Genomic DNA, 17,121 nt, shown 5'->3' with positions numbered 1-17,121 from the left:
TGACCTAGCAGGCTGCTTCACCTCTTTCAGACTCATGTCCTCCATAAAATGGGAATGGTACTACTTGGCTTGTGAATATCTGGGAGGATTCCATGAGTTAATGTGTGTAAAGAGCTCAGGACAGAGAAGAAACATTCGCACATCATCTTGCTCCCTGCCGTCCCTCCCATGGAGGCTCCTGGATCGCATCAGTTCCTGAAGACCCAGGTGTCAGTCCGACTCCCCCAGGGGTGTCTGCTGAGGTTCCTGCACCTTGTTTTTCTGTCTTTGAAGTTTTCCTTTCCTGTGGCCTTAGAACTTCTGAGATCTGGATGGTACTGATTTTTGAAGATGCCCATGTTTCCTGGGAGGAAAAGTGTCTGCAGGAAAACAAAAGGAAAGTATCAAGACAGAAGCTCCATGAGCTTGAATCTTAGCTTTCCCCCTGGGTGGGATTAGAAATGCAATATATTTATTGGAGGAAACGCCTGCGATGGATGACAGAGAGGGAGCAGGAGGAGGTGGAAGGGTCTTCAGACTATGTGACCCAGGGAGAGAAGAGAGAAGGATGGGGATTGAGGTAGGAAGAGTCTTGCACTGCCACACACTTCCAAGAAAGGTTCAGTCAGAATGATGGGGAGTCCTTGAGCCAAAGTAGACCGTTGGAGGAATTCGCATCCCCTAGGAATAAGCTTGGGCTAGTACCTTGGCTGTGCTCATTTAATAGCTGGGAGCAGCCCTGGAGGAGGCACGGCCTCAGTGTGGATGGTGGTGGATGCAGGTGGACAGTGGTGGGGGCTGTCAGTCAATTAAGCTCCCCCCAGCAGGAGATCCAAGGTGCGTGTTTCATGGCCACCACATTCACTTACTCCTTGGGGCAACCTTGGGAAATTCCCTCAAGCTCTCTGAACCTCAGAGTCAGCATCGGTGAAATGGGACTGAGTATCATAGTATCTGGGTCTGGGAGTTTTATTTCCATTTTCTAATGCTGTGTGACAAACTGTCCTCATACTTAGTGGCTTAAGAATACGATAATATATCCTTTCTCACAATTCTGTTGGTGAATGGGACTCAGTTGGGGGTCTTTCTGCTTCACATGGCATTGCCAAGGTTACTTATGTGGCTGCAATCTAACGGGTGCTTTGTTAGGGCTCGGATGTGCAAGATGCCTCACCCTCCAGGGTCTGTCCACATGGCCTCTCATCACTCTGCAGTCTGAGCTTCTCTGCAGCATGGCGCTGGCTTCTGGACCACCCACTGCACTTGTCAAGCGCTGCTTGCGTGGCTCTTGTTCGTGTCCCACTGACTGAGCAAGTCACATGGCCAAACCCAGAGTCCATGTGCAAGGGCATGAATACCAGAAGGCGTTATTCACCGTGGGTCAGCAATGTTCCAGGCAGCTGCAGGGTGCGGGGAGGGGGATGAAAGAACATTGCCAAGTGCTCAGTGCGGTGTCTGGGGTGCCTCGATGCGCTCAATAATCTGGGGGGCATGATGAAATTGCTCTCTGGAAGGCTTGAGGCATTAAATAAGCACTCCTAGCTCTGCAAAAACATAGCAGAGTGGACTGGAGTGGGGAGCGGGGGGATACGTGGGCATTGTCCCTGCTCAAGAATTCCCAGGAAGAAGGGAGGTGGTGGAATCCAGCTCTGCAGGTGCAGGTTTGAGGGAGACCTAGTTCAACAGAAGCCCAGTAGGTCAGAAGGGGCCTTTCAGAATCAAGGAAAAGCCCTCCTGCCAAGAATTTTCCCGGTGGGAAGGAACTCACAAATGTGGTACGACTGGGAGGAAAAGTCCCATAGAAACTCTCAGCTCATCATCTCTGAGAGGCTCCCCCAAGGGAGATGCGGGTGCAGACTTCTCCACAGAGCTCAAGCCTCCCTGGCGACGGTGGGAGGAGTTGGCAGGAGCTCCCTCTAAAATGTTTCCTGTATCAGCCTCAGTCTCAGAAGACTGGTGTGTGCACAGTGGAGTACGGCTCAACAAAAGTTAGTAATGGAAGAATGAAAGTTTAAATGGTCAGGTGGAGGAACAGTCGGGTTTGGTGGATGACAGGATGGAATTTGGAAGGGAGAGGCTCAAATTTATATTTGTTATTTCACATAACCTCTTGAGCCCTCCTCCCTGACCTTCCTTCACAGAGGAGAAACTGAAGCCCAGAGATGCTTAATAACTCACCTGTGGCCACGTGGTTTGCCTGGCCACGTGGTCTGTAAGTGGCTGAGCTGGGACTTGAACTTGTGACTTGAACCCTGGGCTTTTGACAAAAACTCCGTATCAGACCACAACACACCATACCATACCTCCTGAAGAGAAAGGAACTTCTTAGGGAATCCTGGCAAACGGGCCCAGAAAATGAGCAGATGAATTCAGTGCCTGCCAAAGCCAGATAGCAACCCCTTCCCAGCCAGGGAACCAGGCCATTGACACGGCCACCACTGCTGTCTCCGGCCTCCTCACCCCCTACACGCCCAGGGCTGAGGTCATTTGGTCTCCCCCACAGCACCAGAGTTCTTGAACGGGGCCCCTCGGATTTGAAATGTGGGTGACAGTAGTAGACAGTGTCAATGGAAAATGAAACAAGACCCTTTTCTTTGTGTCCCAAGCAGGATACCAAGTCCTGGGCAGGGGGGAGAAATGGGTCGCTGGAACAAACTCCTCTTTGACAGCTGAAGCAGGAAGACCTTGTTTGGGGGAAGAGTAAACAGAAAGGGCCCAGAAAAGACTGACTTCACTGAGCTGCAGCTCTGGCAAAGAAAACAGCTTATTCATATTTGAAGAGGTATTGGATGCTGGCGGCATCCTAAGTGCTGAAAGGAAGGGAGACGCTGCCATCAAAATACATCCAAGCAAAGTAATGAGATGCAGAAGCCTGAGAAAGAAGACACTGGCAGATGGGATGGGGTGGGGCAGTGGGTGGGATGGAAAGGAACTGGAGGGAGAGGGGTCAAGCCCACCCAGGCTTGGGCTATCATTGCGCAGCCATTTCAGTGGCAGCCCCATTTGGTTTGCCTGGAATATGATTCTCCATCTTTGGGAGCGTCTGATGAAAGCTATGGTCATTATCATCCCTCTTACACCACATGTACATGCAGATACAATTTAGGGTGGGGGCCCACCCATACCCCCTCTGGGACTGTGGATCTTCATGAGCAATGTGTATCCCATAGCTCATCCCGAGAGACTGGGTCAGTGAGGCACAGGTGGGACTTGGCATTTGTTTTAGGAAAAAAACTTCCCAGTGATTTTGACATGGCCCCTGGTTGAGCATATTGCTCTGGGGTGCCAGGAAACCCAGAGGAAGACCTTAGCCTTTGAGGAACAAGGATGCTGTATTAGTCTGTTTTCATGCTGCTGATAAAGACATATCCCAAACTGGGCAATTTATAAAGAAAAAGAGTTTTAATGGACTCACAGTTCCACATAGCTGAGGAGGCCTCACAATCATGATGGAAGGCAAAAAGTATGTCTTACATGGTGGCAGGCAAGAGAAAGACCTTGTGCAGGGAAACTCCCCTTTAAAAAACCATCAGATCTCATGAGACTTATTCACTATCGCGAGAACAGCATGGGAAACACCCATTCCCATGATTCAGTTACCTCCCACTGGGTCCCTCCTATGACATGTGGAAATTGTGGGAACTACAATTCAAGATGAGATTTGGGTGGGGACATTCCCAAACCAGGTCAGATGCTTCATTCTAGCAACGAGACCAAGTGAGTTTTAAGTCAGGGAATGAACCTCACAGAGTTCCAGGCATCCTGAGTGGTTTGGGGGCCTCCAGCCAGCTCCACAAGGCAGTGAGTAACTCACATAGTAGCTCTGGAGCACCTGTATTGTCTTCCCATCATGCTCATAGTAAAAGCCAAAGTGGCTATCCAGGTTTACAAAACCTTGCAGATCTATTCCTCAACTACAGCAAATACACTCTCTCATCCCAGGGCCTTTGCACTTGGTGCTCCCTCTGCCTGGAACATTCTTCCTTCCCCTACAGATCCATGTGGGTTGCTCCTTTGCTTCCTGTGGGTCTTTGCCCAACTACCCTACCTGAATAGCACCCCCTCTTGCTCTCAATCCTCTACCCAACTTGAGTTTTCTTCACAGTACTTACCCAATTATATTATACTTATTTACATATGTTGCTCATTTTCTGTCACCTGCTTTAGGTAAACTGCAAGAGGGTTGTGTCTGTCTTGTTGCCTTCTCTCTTGCCAGCACCTACAGCGGTGTCTAGCACATGGCAGTTGCTCATTAAATATTTGTTGAGTGAATGAATAATGCTAATTCCCTCCTCTCTGTTGTCCAACAGGACACAGATGTCATTTTCAACTGTGGTTAAAAATTCCCTGGAAAGCAGAGAGCTGTTTTTTGGATCTGTTTTCCCATGTAAACAGTAAACAAATAAACAAAAAGCAGCTACTTGGCATCTACTGTATGCTCAGCCACCACGGGCTTCAGGGAGAAAGAAGCAGAGTAAAGCATTAGTCCCTCTCTTCAAGGTCTTTACAGTCTGTTTGGGTCTGAGTGCTAAGGCCAGAGAATACCTAGGAGGCATTAGAACCATAAAGAATAGCTTAAGGGGCAGGGCACGGTGGCTCATGCCTGTAATCCCAGCACTTTGGCAGGCTGATCACTTGAGGCCAGGAGTTCAAGGCCAGCCTGGTCAATGTGGTGAAACATGGTGAAACCCTGTCTCTACTAAAAATACAAAAATTAGCCAGGCATAGTGGTGCATGCCTGTAGTCCCATGCCTGTAGTGGCTGAGGCAGGAGAATTGCTTGAACCTGGAAGGTAGAGGTTGCAGTGAGCCAAGATCATGCCATTACACTCCAGCCTGGACCATAGAGTGAGACTATGTGTCAAAAAGAAGGAAAGAGAGAAAGGAAGAAAGAAAGGAAGGAAGGAAAGGGAAGGAAAGGGAAGGAAAGGGAAGGAAAGGGAAGGAAAGGGAAGGAAAGGGAAGGGAGGGAAAGAAAGGAAAGAAAGAAAAGAATAGTTGAAGTTCTGAGGGGGCTGGAGAAGTCAGGGAAATTTTCTGGAGAAGGGGAGACCTTCAGTGCCCTTTGAAGAGCAGGCCCTGCAGTGTAAGTGGTTTGAGCCAGACTGTTCCCCAGAGGGCAACCAGGTAGCAACCAACTGGGTAACTGGCCTTTGGCCCCTGCTGGAGGAAAGTAGGCAAGGGCCATTAGGACCCCAACATGGTGGCCTTCCTCTTCCCCAGGATCTCCACTCCAGGTCACCTCATGCAACCTAGAGACCAGGCCAGACCTAATGGAATTGTTAGGGTCCTGTCACTATGGCCCAGGAATCTGTAAAGAGAACACCCTGGGCCTGGATTCAGACAAGCCTGCAGTCAGGCCCAAGCAAGTAGCATGAACTTGGACAAGATTGAGGAACCTCGTTGGGCCTCAGTTTTGTTACCTATAAAATGGGGCCAAGGACACTTTCCTCACTGAATTCTTGGGAGGCCTGTTATTTGGAATCCAGGGCACAGTATTACAGATTCCCAGGTTCTAGGCCGGGTGCCGTGGCGCACACCCACAATCCCAGCACTTTGGGAGGCCAAGGCGGGTGGATCACTTGAAGCCAGGAGTTTGAGACCAGTCTGGCCAACATGGCAAAACCCTGTCTCTACAAAAAATACAAAAATTATCCATGTGTGGTGGTGCACACATGTAATACCAGCTGCTTGGGAGGCTGAGGCAGGAGAATCGCTTGAACCCCAGGGGCAGAGGCTGCAGTGAGTCGAGATGACGCCATTGCACTCCAGACTGGGTAGCAGAGCAAGATACCATCTCAAAAAATAATAAATAAATAAATAAGTAAATAAATAATAAAAGATTCCCAGGTTCTGGCATGGACGGGCCAGGGTCTTGCCAGGTAGGTTCCTGTACCTCTGTCTGGACCATAGTTTCATTGATGGATCAGGGACCTTTTGCGGTCTCTTCCCACTGGCCCGCACCTATGTGCCCTCCAGGCTGCTGTCTCCAAAGTGAGTTTCTATGTGGCCAGTGACCATTTAGAAGCCCAGGAAACTGAAGTCAAGGGAGCAAAGGTTATACAGTCTGGAGGGATGGGGAGAGCTGAGGGCAGCTGGGTCAGTGTCCCTGGAAGAGGAATTCTCCTTTCCCCATCTCCCACTGCCTACCTCCACCTTTCCCCAAGCTTGGAACCTACAGACCTTCTAAATTAGGCCAAGCCAGATGCTGCACTTGGAATTTGTTTGCTTTTGGAACAGAGATGCCAAAGGGGTGGTAGCAGGAACAGCCGTATTTGCCAATTCTGGATTCTAATCCTATCACTAGATTCTGGTTGTGACAGTGACCGCGGTACCCAACCTCTCTGAGCCCTGAGTCCTGTCTGTAATACAGAAATACTAAGAGATTCCAAGAGCCACCAGTGGTTGCAGTGAGTCAGAAAAGAGATGCATTTGGCTGCTAGCGGCAACTGGAGGCTGGAGCCCAGCAGTCAGCTGTCTCTGTTGACTCCCAGCACTCCCGAGGTCACGCACGCGCGGATGGGGCGCTGGCTGCTTCTCGCCTGGCCTCTTCTGTACTGCTCTCACCCACTGCTTCTCTGAGTCTGCAGTGCTGGCTGGCCTGAGTTTTCTGCACTGGGCAAGAAAATAAGGGTTTAGCGACCCCTCTTGGCAAATCCATGTTACAGCTGCTGTAGTCAGGGTGCCCACAGCAGAGAGGCTCCCGGGCATGTCAAGTTGTGGCAAAGCCAGGAGGTTGTGGAAAATGAAGTTTTCCACTGGGTAAAATCTTCACTGTACTGTCAACATTCACCAGGTGCCTGCGACTGATTGATTTCTTCATTCTTGTCTTTAGTCACTGAAAGATTCGTTAGAAATGAATATTCAACAAACATTAACTAAAAATCCCCTGTGTGCCTTGGAACTATGGTAGAACATGAAAAGCATACAGACCAGAGGGGGCCCAGACCTTAAAAAATTGCATTATGGTATTCATCCATCCATCCATCCATCCATCCATCCATCCATCCATCCATCCACTTAGTCAATCATTTATTCACTCACAGACATTATTGAGCTCTTCCATGGGCCAAGCACCCTTCTTTGCATTTGAGAAACGTCAGTAAACAAAACAATTGAAGACCTCTGCCCTCATGGAGTTTACCTTCTAGAGAAGGGGACTGAAAATAAACGCTGCATGTAATAAATGAGTAAATTATATAGTATGCTTGAAGGGAAAAAGTGCAATGATGGAGGAGGGGGAACTGCAGTGTGGTGAGCGTGAGGAGCGGGTTGTAGAATTAAATAGGTAGTCATAGCAGAACTCTGGGAGAAGGTGAGCTTTGAGCAAAGCCTTGAAGGAGATGAGGGAGTGAGCCAAGCAGGTATCTGAGGACAGAGTAGCCCAGACGCTGGATTCACGCTAGAGCCAAGGCTCTAAAGCACTGCCTACCTATTGTGTTTTATACAGAGGGCATGAACAAAGTATGTGGGAACATAGGCATGGGTCCCTTTATCTGCCTAAGGAGTTAGGGAGGAAGGCCTCTTGGAGGAAGTGATAAGAGAGCTCAGACTTGAAGTATGAGCAGGAATCCACAGAGTGGGCAAGGCTGTGACAGGGCTTTCCAGTGGAGGAGCAGCATGTGCAAAGGACCAGGGGAACAAGAAATCCTGGTGTGCTGGGAGAGTTAAGCAGGCTCAATGATTTGGGTTGGGTAGAGTCAGAGGGCAGAGTGAGGGGGAGAGGAGTGCAAAAGATGAGAGTAGGGAGCTAGATGTGACTGATTATTCCAAAGCTCTATTTGCCACACTGAAGAGCTTGCAAATGATAGTTACAGGGCTGAAATCAACCGGCAAAATGACTTCGCTCGGCTGGCCCTACTTTTTAAAAAATTTTGAATGTGTATTGGAGGAGTAGGCAGGCTGCCATCAGCCCATGTCCTGCCCAACCTCTCCCTTTTCCTTAAGTCAGCATTGTACATGTGTCACCACTGTGTCCCTGAAGGTATTTGAATTTGCAGTCTGTAAGGTGAAAGGGAACTGTCGAAGGATCTTGATCTAAGGAAACAGGTGATCGGACTTTTCCATTGGAAGGTTTAATCTGGGGCTCCTTCAAGTCAGGGGATTTTTTTCTTCATTTTGATGCTCCCAGGGTCTAAGGCGACACTTGTATCTAATAGGTGCCCAGTGGGTTGTTTTTAGTTTTGTTTTTAATGAACGGGGAGTGAATAAACAAATGACAGAGGAGATGGGCTCCCAGTGCAGGCCAAGATGGGGGATATGTGAGGTCCTGCCCTCTGGGGTAAGGTGCCTGCCCACAGTTAATGCTTCCTTTTGGTGTGGAATCTACTATGGCACTGCCTTTCCAAGAGTCTTCCAGAATCACCTGTCATGCTTGTTTTAAAATGCAGATTCCTACTCCTCAGCCATAAAAAAGGATTGAATTAATGGCAATCACAGAAACCTGGATGGGATTGGCGACTGTTATTTTAAGGAAGTAACTCAGGAATGGAAAACCAAACATTGTATGTTCTCACTTATAAGTGGGAGCTAAGCTATGAGGATGCAAAGGCATAAAAACGACACAAAGGACTTTGGGGACTCAGGGGGAAAGGATGGGAAGGGAGTGAGAGATAAAAGACTATAAATTGGGTTCAGTGTACACTGCTTGGGTGATGGGTGCACTCAAGTCTCACAAATCACCATTAAAGAACTTACTCATGTAACCAAACACAGCCTCTTTCCCAAAAACCTATGGAAATAAAAAATTTAAAATAAATAAATAAAATGCAGATTCCTGGGTTCAGTTATATACCTACTAAATTGGAATCCTACTGACGTAGAGCCAAGGCATCTGTATATTAAACAAGCACTCATTAAAGTTTGCAAAGAGGCACAAGGCAGAGTCTTCTGGGGCCACAGGCTGCTTTGGGCCTTGTGTCTGTATAGACCCCCAGAGAAAGCAGCACAGCAGCTAGCTGCTGAGGGCAAGCCTGGCAAACCAACAGCACACGGTCATGGGTACAGTTCCACCTGTCCTATTGCTTTAGCATATCTGCTCCCTTCTAGTCCTCACACCGCCCTCAGGGAGGTAGGTTTCATTACCCCCTTTTTTAATTTTTTTTTTGAGACAGAATCTTGCTCTGTCACCCTTGCTGGAGTGCAGTGGTGTGAGCTCGGCTCACTGCAAGCTCCGTCTCCCGAGTTCACACCATTCTCCTGCCTCAGCCTCCCTAGAACCTGGGACTACAGGCACCCACCACCACGCCCGGCTAATTTTTTTGTATTTTTAGTAGAGACGGGGTTTCACCGTGTTAGCCAGGATGGTCTCGATCTCCTGACCTCGTGATCCGCCCGCCTCGGCCTCCCTAAGTGCTGGGATTACAGGCGTGAACCACCGCACCCGGCCTACCCCCATCTTTAACAAGGAGAAACTGAAAACCAGAAAGGCTAGGTGGGTTTGCCAAAGCCACACAGGCAGGGGGGCTTGGGCAGATGGGAATCCAGCCCTCCTGGGTCTCCTTCCTGAGCTTTCTTACCAAGTTGTCTTTTCTGCCCTGGGTTAACCCACTTCAGCTTGTTCTCAAATCATGACCTCCCCAGATATGGGGAAAAGTTAGTAGCTCATTTGTGTTTTAATTGGAAGTCTCTTGTTCTAGTAGTTCTTAGTAGTTGGTAAGTATTAGAATCACCTGGTGGTCTTGATCAAGTACATAGGCCCAGGCCTAGCCTAATTCAAAAAACCTGGTTCTGTAGTGCTTCATTAGTTCTCCAGGTGATGCCAATATCCTCCAAAGTTTGAGAACCAAGGCTTCAATGAGTGGTTCTCCCTTGGTGGGCGTTGCAAAGCCTTTTCTCTGTAATGGGGCAAAGAAAGCCCACTTTAGGTAATAGGGAGCTCCTGGGGAAGATTGCCCTGGATGTAAAAAGGTGGATCTTATTATTACCTCTAAAACCACCTTGTGCCTAAAAGCAGAAGGTGCAGGCCACAGTGGTAACCACATTCATTGAGGAGCAGCATAGCAGAGCAGGTCCCTGAGCACTGACAGTCAAGAATGGTTTGCTCAGTCAGGTTTTAGGCCGGAGAAAAGATGAGTGAAAAGAGATACAGAGGTAAGTGCTGGTGGCAAGGTAGTGTGAGCTGTGGGATGTAGAATGAGAGAAGTGCTTTGGACCCAGTGATGCCTGGGGCTCCTGGGCCTCCAGTGAGGTGGGGTCCCTGATGGACTTAGGTGGCTCATAGATCCCCAAAAGTGAATGCCAAGCTTTGAGAGTATGTGCACTCTTCCAGGGGAGGTCTTAAGGAGGGATGTTTATAAGGGCAATGGGGCCTGAGGTTCACCAACTTGGGTTTGAAGCTCCCCTTTCCACATCCTACTTGTGCCATCTTGTGTGATTCATGGAGCCTCTGTTTTCTCACCTGTAAAGTGAATCTAATGACGGTACCCTCCTAATAGAACTGTTTTGAGAATTAAATAACATAACATACACAAGGAACCTAGATCACGGCCTGACTTGAGGCAGTGCTCAAATTTTAGCTATCTTTGGTAATATTGTGGTTCAGAGAATTCGATGTCCCCCACGAATAGTTTACATCATTCATAATCATTCACGTCATATCTGGGGACCTTGGTAAATTCAATGGACTATAATGAATTATATCCTTAACTGTGTCATCTGAATGCTGGGGATAATTCTTACCTCACAGCAGTTGTTAGGGTTAAGTAAAAATGAAACTACTTGAATGGGGCTGCTAGGTGGTCATTAGTTTCACTCATTAGCTAAGTGACACAGCCTTTTCTTCCAGGTTACTAATTTTCTTTTTAGCTGTATCTAATTGCCTGATAAACCCTTTTGTTGAGGTTTTCCATTTTTGGTCCTTATGTCTGAACCTCTAGGATAGGTTGAAAATGCTAGTCTAATGTTTACTACCAAAGTCTGACCTATGTGTATATGCAACGTAGGCATAGCTGTGTTCCAATACAACTTTACAAAAACATGAGATGGGCCCCTATTCTACAACTATGCTAAACTCTTGTAGACCTTCCATTAATTCTTTTGTGTTTTCCAGATGTAAGGTAGTAGTAGTCTGTAGATAGTGATAGTTCAAATTCCCTTTTCTGACTCAAATTTCTTACCTTGGCTAATATTCTTGGCTGAAACTGCTGGTACAATGTTAGATATTTAGCAGAGACAATAGGTAGGCCTTACCTTGTTTATGAGAATCCTTCCATTGTTTCCTAATTGTGTAGGAGGCTGGCTTTTTAGCTGAGAGATGTTTCATGTTAAATAGGTACCATTCATTTTAATACGTTGTCCAAATAAAGAATGGGTGCTGAATTTTGTCAGGTGTCTTTTTAGCATCTATAGATATAATTGATTTTTTAAAACTCCCTAGGATCTATTAATGAAAAGTTGATATAAATAATAGTATTAAACTAGTCTTACATTCACGTATAACCCCACTTGGTCATAAGGTTATTTTATGGTGCCATTGGATTCCGTTTGCTGAATGCTATTCAGTTTTTAAGATATTGATAATCTACTCATAGGTGAAATTCATCCGTAGTTCTTCATTAAACTTCATCAAATCTTTATCACTATTTATTTGACTAGAAAATGCGGGATTTTTCTTCTCTAAAATAATTTAAATAGCGTTTAAATAGTCATATACTCCTTTAAATATATGATAGAATTCATCTGTGAGACAGTCTGGGCCAGATACTTGCTTAGGGAGTTAGCTCTTTTCTAACTTCTATGGGAACTGATTTGTTTAGATTTTTTTCTCTTCTGGGATTAGGACTAATAATTTCAGTTTTTATACTAAATTGTCCACTTCATCCAGATTGAAGTGTAGCCATAGAACTATTCAAAATAGTCTTTAGCCCTTATTTCTCTGTACGTGCTTTCTCCTGTTATTTTTTATTTTTATTTTTTTGGTAGAGATGAGATCTCACTATGTTGATGAGGCTGGTCTCCAACTCCTGGCCTCAAGGCATTCTCTTGCCTCAGCCTCCCAAATGTTTGGATTACAAGTGTGAGCCGCTATGCCTAGCCTTCCTTTTTTTTTTTTTCTTTATTTGATTAGCTTGTCTTTTTTGGAACTAGTTCACTTTTTTCTACTATAAAATAATTATGCAAATATCCTGTGTAAATCTTGGGCCCAACCCCATCCTGGTCTTTCCACTGGAAAGGCTAGCATTTAAAATAAAGTTGTTGACTGGGTGCAGTGGCTCACACCTGTAATCCCAGCACTTTGGGAGACTGAGGTGGGCAAATCACTTGAGCCCAGGAGATTGAAACCAGCCTGGGCAACAAGGTGAGACCTTGTCTCTACAAAAAATCCAACAAAATTAGCTGGGCATGGTGGTGTGTGTCTGTGATACCAGCTACTCGGGAGGCTGAGGTGGGAGGATTGCTTGAGTCTGGGAAGTTGAAGCCGCAGTGAGCTGTGATTGCACCATTGCACTCCAGTCTCAGTGACAGAGCAAGACCCTGTCTCAAAAATAAACATATTTGACTGTATTCTAGCAGAGACGTAGTTCATTATAGCTACATTTTAAATCTATTTAAGTCTAATAAGACTCATAAGTGTACCATTTGAGCTTGGACAAATGGCTATCACCATCTACCTACCACTCCATCAAATAGAGATCACCTCCATTTCCCTAGAAAAGTTCCTTGGGCCCCAGTGCAGTCAGTTTCTTACACCTCTCCCCTGGCAACCACTGTTCTGAGGAATTGGTACTGCCTGTGGAAATCTGGATCCTGTGATGGTCACAAGATTCTAAGTGGACTTATTTTCTTTCAGTACATTGAAAATGACATCCCACTGTCTTCAGGTTTCTACTGCTGATGAAGTTAGCTTTTGATCTGTTGTTCCTTGAAAGGTACATTTTTTTTTCTTGGACTCCTTTTGAGATGTTATCTTTGTCTTGTTTTTTGTAGTTTCAACGTAAGTGTAGATTTCCTTATCCTAGTTAGCATTTGGGCTTCCTGAATCCATGCTTTGATGTCTAACTATCTAGCACTGAAGATACATCTTATTCAAATGGTTTTTGCCCCATTTCCTCTTCTTTTGGGACTCCAAACAAATATATATATGTGTGTGTGTTAGATTTTTTTCATATTCTCTTTCTTTCTCTTGTCTTCATGCCTCATTCCAGAAAGTTTCTTCAGCCTCTCCTTCCAGGTTAGTAATTTTATCTTTAGAGGTTTTAAATTTTTGGTCCTTATATTTTAACTTCTGGGGATCTCCTGTTTTCTTTCAAATCTGTTATTTTAATAAATCTTAATTTTCTTTCAATTTTTAAACTTGGATTTTATCTCCTTCAACAGAAAAGTAATTATTTTATCTACTCCCAATAGCTGGAGACCAGTCGGTCTTTCTATTGTCTGTGCTGGTGGTTTTAGGTCATGCTGTTTATTCATGTACCTGATTTTCTATATGCTGGACACAATATTTTAAAAATTCTTTGAGCAATGTACTCTATGGTAACAGCTTCCAGAGTATTTGCTCACTTCTAACAGGAATTTTGAGTCACCAAAATACAGTATGATTTAACCCAATCTCAGAACTTGAGACTTTCTGGGTATTATGTGACGTGAAGCCAGGCTGGAGTTCATGCAAGGACTGGTTTTCTACTAGTTCACTCTGCTTTCTAGGGCTAAAATGGGAGGCTTGTGTTTAAATCCTGGCTCTAATGCGAGACCCTAGAAGGTACTTATCTTCACTGGCCTTCAGTTTCATCACATTCTTCTTATCTTACATACAGAGAAACTGATGCCCAGAAAGGGGAAGTAATTTTTCCAACATCCTACAATTAGTGAGCAGCAATTATAGAACAGAGTCTAGGCCTGTCAAGGGTACTTCTACCTGAGCTTTCACTTTTGTACCTTATATCTAGGGATCTATATCCCCAAATACCTTGCTTCCCCCTACATGCACATGAAGACGATTCTGTAATCCCTATCATACTTGCCATACCCAGAAGGAAGAATCTGAATTAGTTGAGAGTGCTGAGACACCAGAGGAGGCTGGTATATGGCAAGAAGAAGGAAGGCTGGAGGACCAAGACAGAGTTATAAAGGCTTGTAGGGCACTAGAAAAAGTGATACTAGAAGTATCCTTGTGTAAATGGTATAGCCATGTGCTGGTATCAAAAGTGAACTGCCAGCCTGTTCTCACTTCATTTCCCACATTCACTTCCCCTCCCCAACTTCTGCTATTTAAGATCTGTCTTTCAGCTCTTGTCAAAAGGCTGCTAGCATCCACTGGGCTGATCCTGGGATACTGGTTCTAGCTGCTATAGAAGGCCCCTGAGTAAATTGAAAGGTAGATGGTGGGAGGCTGAGGAATATTGAAACCAATGGTATAGCCAAGAAGACTTGAGGAGAGGATTGGTATATCCCCGGTACTAGACAACTCAGGGCTGAGGTATAGGGGCATTGTTGCCTTTGTGGAATGATATCATTTACAATAGACTTTTCCCATAGAAAGATGAGTCTTGGCAGAAGTCCAGCTTCTAGGTTTACTCCTAGTCTTGCTGCATACTCACTTTGTTATCAGAGAACACATCTTGGGGCCAGGCATGGTGGCTTGTGCCTACAATCCTAGCACTTAGCAAGGCTGAGGCGGGAGGATCACTTGAGCCCAGGAATTTGAGACCAACCTGGGCAACATGATGAAACCCCATCTCTACAAAAGATACACAAAAATTGGCTGGGTGTAGTGGAATGCACCTGTAGTCCCAGCTACTCAGGAGACTGAGGTGGGAGGAACGCTGGAGCCCAGGAGTCAGAGGTTGCAGTGAGCCATGATTGCACCAATGTACTCCAGACTGGGCAAGAGAGTGAGATTCTGTCTCAAAAACAAACAACCCCCCACCACACCGCCAAAAAAAAAATTTTTACCAGGAAAATGCGTTACTTTCAGTTAACTGCCTTGGCCCCCAACTTCTGCTATGTAAATCTGCCCTGGGAGGTTCTCATTCTAACTACTTTAAACAAGTTTCCTCCTCCATTTGCCTACTAGGCCACACTGGCCTTCAGCTTCCCTGTCCCATTCTGGTCCCCATTTCCTATGTGCCTGGAGTCCCTGGCTGAGTGCTTGGTATATGGGGCAGACTAGTGGGACTTTGTTAACAGCAAGGACTTCCATGGCAAGAAGTCTAAGAGCCCCTAATTTAACTGAACTGGAATAACTAAAATTCTGGGACCATGGGCTGAGCTGGCTGATGTTACAGAGCTGTCCAAAGAGCTGTCCCATCTTTGACTTTGTTGTTATAGTGACACAGGACAAAGATACAAAGATACTCTCCCAGTCCTGGGAGAAGGAAGAAGATACCCAGTGACAGTACCTTCTTGTTCATTGGAGGGAGGTTACCACCCCATCTTGGCTGTTTCCACTAGCACTCCGCAGGACCAACAGGGATGATAGGCACCACCTTTTGGAAGGCGAAACCAAAGGACTCTCATCTGGCCCTTGAAATGCTTTATGATAATCAAGTATTTTGGAAAGATAGTGTGACTTACCTACAGAGTTGAGAGCCCCATTAAAATGAATCTCTTTGGCCGGGCGCAGTGGCTCAAGCCTGTAATCCCAGCACTTTGGGAGGCTGAGACGGGCGGATCACGAGGTCAGGAGATAGAGACCATCCTGGCTAACACGGTGAAACCCCATCTCTACTAAAAAATACAAAAAACTAGCTGGGCGAGGTGGCGGGCGCCTGTAGTCCCAGCTACTCGGGAGGCTGAGGCAGGAGAATGGCGTGAACCCGGGAGGCAGAGCTTGCAGTGAGCTGAGATCCGGCCACTGTACTCCAGCCTGGGCGACAGAGCGAGACTCTGTCTCAAAAAATGAATCTCTTCTAGGACAGGGAATTTGGGCCAGAGCAAAGTTCTTGCTTGTGGAAGAGAGGGTTTATCTAGGCATAAACACTCATATTCAGTTTCTTTCGCATCAGTATGTTCCTAACACTGAATAAAGGTTTTGCATCACTGATGAAAGGTTGGGATCCTAAGTCAAGACTTGACACAGCTTTGTTCTGTGGCTTTCTCTGTCTATTGCTTCACCTTCCATGGCCAAAGTCTTCATTTATGGCTCATCGCTGCCCTGACTTGGCAACATCCTTGTGGTTATGCCTCTCCTACTCATTAACTATGTTAGTTGCCTATGTGCCAAGGTATTGTGCTAAGAATGTAATAATGAAGGCTGACCTGGGCAGACACTGAACAAGTAACAATATTAAATGTCATTAAGGGGAGGTATAGGTTGCAATGGGAACATCACAGGCAAACTGAACATGGTTTGAAGAAGTTGGACAGAGTGTTTGGTACCCTGAAGTACTGGTGCCATAAATTTATAAAAGAAGCAACGAGGTTTTTTTTGTTTGTGTGTGTGTAGTGGGTGTTACTTAAGGGGAAAAACTTGGAATTGTAGCATTTGGTGGAATGGGCATAGATGTAGATTTTTAGAAAAAAGGGTCTTGGTGTCTTGGGATATGAGGATTGTTTTAAAGAAGTAGCGGCAGCTGTTGGCCTCAAGCTTTCCTACCTCCTGGGATCTTGCTATCTGATTTACTGATTCTTTGAGGCTTTAAGGAGGTATTTTTTGGTCTTGTTCAGTATTTAACTTGTTTTCAGAAGTAAGGCTAATCCTAATCGTTGGAAGTATGTTGCAGTAAGCCATAATCATGCCACTGCACTTCAGTCTGAGTGACACAGCAAGACCCAGTCCCTCCAAAAAGAAAAAAGAAAAAAGGAAAATTTGCTAAGTATAGTCCCAGGAACTTGCTAGAAGTGAGGATTCGCAGGTCTCACCCCAGACACACTGACTCAAAATTCAGGAGTGAGGTCTCACCATCTGTTTCCTACCATGCCCTCCAGGTGATTACTGAAGGACTTGGTAATGGACTTCAAAGTTTGAGAGCCATGTACCTAGCCCATAGTTACAAGTGATGGAAGCCTAAGGCAGCTGTCGCAGTGAGTAGGTGGAAGGCATTTGCAGGAAGCCAAGTGAGGATAGAGGAACTGAGGAATCTAAAGGCTTTGAGTATCTGGTATGGCCAACCTGGAGAACAACAGACAAAAAGCAGGGCTGATGTTCTTGAACAGGGCTTGGCAAACCTTTTCTGTAAAGGGCCAGACAGTTTATATATATATA

This window comes from Rhinopithecus bieti, unplaced genomic scaffold, assembly GCF_001698545.2.
Source record: "Rhinopithecus bieti isolate Rb0 unplaced genomic scaffold, ASM169854v2 scaffold_46101, whole genome shotgun sequence".
In the NCBI taxonomy this organism is placed as follows: Eukaryota; Metazoa; Chordata; class Mammalia; order Primates; family Cercopithecidae; genus Rhinopithecus; species Rhinopithecus bieti.
Note: the sequence above shows the minus strand (reverse complement) of the source record.